The sequence below is a fragment of the Hyla sarda genome, chromosome 6, assembly GCF_029499605.1.
Source record: "Hyla sarda isolate aHylSar1 chromosome 6, aHylSar1.hap1, whole genome shotgun sequence".
Lineage (NCBI taxonomy): Eukaryota > Metazoa > Chordata > Amphibia > Anura > Hylidae > Hyla > Hyla sarda.
The window spans coordinates 284,408,499-284,414,395 of record NC_079194.1 but is presented as its reverse complement, the minus strand read 5'-3'; the positions used below and the strand labels follow the sequence as shown (position 1 = coordinate 284,414,395).

The following is a 5,897-nucleotide window of genomic DNA, read 5'->3' as shown; positions in this document are numbered from 1 at the left end:
TCTTGCCAGGAAGTTGTGTAGTCTTCTCATTGTCAGTGTGGTGTTGTCTCAGCAGCTCAATGGCTCCTCCCTCTCTCCTGACAGGACATTGTGTAGTCCCATCAATGTTAGTGTGGTGTTGTCTCCCTAGCTTTAGAGAACAATAAGATTTGTTTACAGCATGCTACCTTGTGCTGAAAAATGCCACAGACAGAGGAGCAGACAAGGAATGAATACAGCAGGTACTGCAACCTCATTGTGGGATAGTCTGCAGTAAAAGATGTTCTGCAGCAGCTTTGCTCTGCGGGAGAGGAGTAGGCAGGGTGGGATGGCTGTGATGAAGACCGGAGGAAAAGCAATGCATTCTGGGAATGCTACTGCTTAACCAGGAAGTACAGGACTAAAACCCCTGAAACAAATGTATTTTTAATGGATTCCGATCGGGGGAAGGTGGGTTGGCAATGCTATACGCTTTTATTGATTTTTTTATACCTGATATCAGAGTACCACTTTAATGGGAGCTGCTTAAAACCTCCAGGTTAACAGTTCACCTAGGCAGAAGGGGGACTAGGGATCGTAGATTATAAAATAAATGCAGGTACCAGAGGTGGGGCCCTTCTTTAAAGAGGTACTCTAGTGGAAAACTTTTTTTTTATTTTTATTTTTTTTAAATCAACTGGTGCCAAAAAGTTAAACGGATTTGTAAATGACTTCTATTAAAAAATCTTAATCCTTCCAGTACTTATTAGCTGCTGAATACTACAGAGGAAATTTTTTTCTTTTTGGAACACAGAGCTCTCTACTGACATCACGAACACAGTGCTCTCTGCTGACATCTCTGTCCATTTTAAGAACTGTCCAGAGTAGGAGAAAATCCCCATAGCAAACATATGCTGCTCTGGACAGTTCCTAAAATGGACAGAGATGTCAGCAAAGAGCACTGTGGTCATGATGTCAGCAGAGAGCACTGTGCTCGTTATGTCAGCAGAGAGCTCTGTGTTCCAAAAAGAAGACGATGAAGAACTTTTAACTGAAAACTCAAAGTCTACTAATGTTTGCACCCGATTTGAAACGTCACCATCATATGTGAAAGGTGGTAAATTATCAGATCAGAGGCTTGAACTGGCTCATATCATTGTATGAGAATGGCATCAATGGTATCCTGGCTGATGAAATGGGTCTTGGCAAGACTCTGCAGACTATTAGTCTTCTTGGGTATAAGAAACACTTCAGGAACATTCCTGGCCCACATTTGGTATTAATTACCAAGTCTACCTTGCATAATTGGATGGCTGAATTCAAAAGATGGGTCCCCTACCTACATGCAGTTTGTCTTATTGGAGACAAGGATCAAAGAGCTGCTTTTGTCAGTGATGTTCTTTTGCCAGGGGACTTCATTTTTGTGTGAGTTCATATGAAATGCTCATTAAAGGGGTACTCCGGTGAAAACCTTTTTTCTTTCAAATCAACTGCCTCCGGAAAGTTAAACAGATTTTTACATTACTTCTATTAAAAAAATCTTAATCCTTCCTGTACTTATTAGCTGCTGAATACTACAGAGGAAATTCCTTTCTTTTTGGCATGCTGTCTGATGACATCACGAGCACAGGGCTCTCTGGTGATGTTATTATAATAATAAGTCTTTATTTATTGTTGTCCTTAGTGGGATTTGAACCCAAGGCCCCAGAACTGCAAGGCAGCAGTGCTAACCACTGAGCCACCATGCTGCCCTTAGCCTACATCTGCTATGCACGGTTGCTAAAATGGACAGAGATGTTAGCAGAGAGCACTGTGCTCGTGATGTCATCAGTGTTCCAAAAAGAAAGGAATTTCCTCTGTAGCATTCAGCAGCTAATAAGTACTGGAAGCATTAAGATTTTTTTTAATAGAAGTAATTTACAAATATGTTTAACTTTCTAGCACCAGTTGATTTAAAAGAAAAAAGGTTTTCACCGGAGTACCCCTTTAAGGAAAAGTCTGTTTTCAAGAAGTTTAACTGGCGATACTTGGCTATTGATGAAGCTCACAGAATCAAGAACCAAAAATCTAAGCTGTCTGAAATTGTGATAGAATTTAAGACTACAAATCGTCTCCTCCTAACTGGAACTCCCCTTCAGAATAACTTACATGAACAAAACCCCAAATAAAAAAAAAGAGGGCAAGGGGAGGCACAGTAACAACAAATATGGAGGGTCCCAATGTATGCAATCACAACAAATAATCGGATGGTGAAGGAGGTGCACGGACTAAATAGGACAAAGCTAAAAAGATATCTTAAATCCAAAAAGAGAATCCCGCACCCACCGTGCCCATCGCTGGGTGTGTGGAGGCTCCAATGAAGAGGAAGGTGAAAGCGAAGACAGGGTTCAGAGGTGCCCCGTCTTTCACCTTCCTCTTCCTTGGAGAAGCGTATTCCTTCAAAGAAGGAGGTTAAAATATGTCGGCCTGAGTAAGATGCAGAGGGAATGGTTTACTAAGATTTTGATGAAACACAGTGTGTTTGTCGGGTGTTTTTTGGCGCATCTTTGTCTGCGCCATGTCGCAGACATCGTGCGCCAGTCTGCGACACGATGCGACATTTTTTTCCCGACGGACCCGATGTGGATTCTCCCAAACCCGAAAAAGGGGCGTAACCCGACATTTCTGAGCTTTCCCACGTATTTATAAAGGTTTCCAACCCGAATTTGTTGAATTGTTGTGGATTTTTTCCCGACAACTCAGGAGGAGTTGGAAACCAAAACCTACAAAACCCACGTGCGACAAACAGGATGCGACATAATAATAAATACCAGGGGAAAAAAGCAGTCGGGTAAGAAAGCAAGATAGACTTACAACCCGATTTTCTAAGTAAATGAGGGCCATTGACATTTTGAACTCATCAGGGAAGACTGATAAAATGAGGCTGTTGAACATTCTGATGCAGCTGAGCAAGTGTTGTAATCATCCTTACCTTTTCGATGGTACTGAGCCTGGCCCTCCATATACCACAGATATGCACTTGGTTACAAATACAGTGACCCCCTCGACCTACGATGGCCCCGACATACGATCATTTCTACATACGATGGCCTCTCAGAGGCAGCATCAACATACGATGCTTTTGTATGTCGGGGCCATCGCATAAACGGCTATCCGGCAGCGCAGACTGCTTCAGCTGCCACCGGATAGCCCTTTACCGTGCCCCGTGTGGTCCGCTGACGATCACTTACCTGTCCTCGGGGCTCCGGCGCGTCCTCTCCGGGATCCCCTGCATCGTCGGCGTTCTCCATCGCCTTGCTGGAGCGTCGGGGATGCGGCGACAGCGATGGACGGCGACATCCCGGGCAGCGTTGACGAGCAGTGACGGTCCGGAGCGGCAGGGACAGGTGAGTACAACTTCCTCTAACAGTGGTCTACAACCTGCGGACCTCCAGATGTTGCAAAACTACAACACCCAGCATGCCCGGACAGCCAACGGCTGTCCGGGCATGCTGGGTGTTGTAGTTTTGCAACATCTGGAGGTCCGCAGGTTGTAGACCACTGTCCTATACTTTACATTGCACGGATCCCTCAACATGCGATGGTTTTAACAAACGATGGTCCGTTTGGAACGGATTACCATCGTATGTTGAGGGACCACTGTAGTGGTAAAATGGTTGTGCTAGAAAAGCTTTTCCCTAAGCTAAAAGAGCAAGGTTCTCGTGTGCTGATTTTCGGCCAGATGACAAGAATTTTGGAAGATAACTGCATGTGGAAAAACTATGAATATTGCCGCTTGGATGGAATAACTCCACATGATGACTGACAAGAATCCATCTTGGCTTTCAATGCTCCTGGCAGTACAATATTCCTTTTTATGTTGAGCACACGTGCTGGTGGACTTGGAATAATGTTGTCATCATTTATGATTCTGACTGGAACCCTCAAGTAGATCTTCAAGCCATGGACAGAGCACACAGAATTGGGCAGACGAAAACTCTAAGAGTGTTTAGATTCATAACAGACAACGCAATTGAAGAACGTATTGTGGAGAGAGCAGAAACGAAACTCTGTTTGGATTCCATAGTGATTCAGCAAGGAAGGTTAGGCTGGGTTCACACTACGGTTTGCAACTACGGTTCCCGTATACGGCTGGGAGGAGGGGTGGGCGGGGCTTAATCGCGGCGCCCGCACTCAGCCGTATTCGGGAACCGTAGTTAATGCATGTCTATGAGCCGACCGGAGTGAACTGCAGCCTCCGGTCGGCTGCGTTTTCGGCCGTATGCGGTTTCCCGACCGCAGGCAAAAACGTGGTTGACCACGTTTTTGCCTGCGGTCGGAAAACCGCAGACGGCCGAAAAAAACAGCCGACCGGAGGCTGCGGTTCACTCCGGTCGGCTCATAGACATACATTAACTACGGTTCCCGAATACGGCTGAGTGCGGGCGCCGCAATTAAGCCCCGCCCACCCCTCTTCCCAGCCGTATATGGGAACCGTAGTTACAAACCGTAGTGTGAACCCAGCCTTAGTCGACCAAAACTTAAATAAGCTAGTAAAAGATGAAATGCTTCAGATGATCAGACATGGTGCTACCCACGTGTTTGCTTCAAAGGACAGTGAAATCACTGATGAAGATATTGATGGTATCTTAGAAAGGGGTGGAAAAAAAGACGGCATCTGGAGAGTTGGTAAGAAACTGTGTGTGCCAACAGTCTTGTACCCCATGGTAACATATATGACCCCATACACTAAGCAGAAGGGAGCTATGTGTGTAGTAATGTCCGTACATTGGGTGGCCTGAGGATTCAACAATGCAGAAAGAAGGTTTGTAGAGACTTCATTATTGACCTAGGTAAAACAAAAGTACCTGACCAACACACTCCATAATCATCTTACCTGTTTCAGAGACTATGGGGGAGATTTACCAAAACTTGTGCACAGGAGGAAAAGTGGTGCAGTTGCCCATAGCAACCAATCAGCTTGCTTCTTTCATTTTTAAAGAGGCCTGTGAAAAAATGAAAGAGGCGATCTGATTGGTTGCTATGGGCAACTGGAGAACTTTTCCTCTGGACAGGTTTTGATAAATCTTCCCCAATGAGTAGACTTCATCTACCTGCCTAAGGTGGGCCAATATAAGTATGTCCTTGTCTGACTGTACTGATTCCCTAACCATAGATACAGTAAAGAATACAATTAAGAATCTTTTGTAAAGTTGTACCTAGTTCAGATTCTGTAATTGTCACCCATTTCCTTAAAACCTATGAGTGTATGTCAGGAAATAAGTGAGGAAAGAGACGCTTACATATGATGGTCCCGTATAGATGTATCTAAGATATATTCTCTGATAACTGTTCGATCTATGTCTGTACATAACCATGGTTGTTCCAAAGGGAAAGATAATGGCAATGGATTGTTAGGATGTGACATTGTATGAGGAGAATCAGTGGGGGAACATGTACAAATAGCAGGATGAAGTAAGCATTTTAGTGGGTGATAACGTTATAAAGAAAAGGAGACGCCAGGGGCCGAGGAAGCGCAACAGCAATTTTCTGCCCCAAGATTCCATACTGTGAACCTAGCCTTACAAGGTAACTGATAAAATCCATATCAGTATTCAGCAGCTAATAAGTACTGGAAGGATTAAGATTTTTTAATGGAAGTCATTTACAAATCTGTTTAACTTTCTGGCACCAATTGATTTAAAAAAAAAAAAAAAAAAAAAAAAAGTTTCCCACCGGAGTACCCAGGTGCCATTGCCCGCCAGGCAATGGCATCTATGAAATGTATCATATCTCAATTTGACAACACTTTCCACATATACGCAACCTGTCGAAATGGGATGGCGACATTACATATATGTGAACGTACAGGCACGGGCCTCTCTGACTTGAGTGTACCTAACATGGTCAGTGACATTCGGGTCATTTTTCAGGCATGTAAGTGTTTGGGCTCAGACCCT

The 5,897-nt window shown here is 44.3% G+C and overlaps 1 pseudogene; it reads left to right on the top strand.

Annotated features, from left to right (window-relative positions):
* The first annotated feature begins 408 nt into the window (after positions 1-408).
* LOC130277519 (SWI/SNF-related matrix-associated actin-dependent regulator of chromatin subfamily A member 5-like) lies at positions 409-5,372 on the top strand (annotated as a pseudogene).
* Positions 5,373-5,897: the final 525 nt, after the last annotated feature.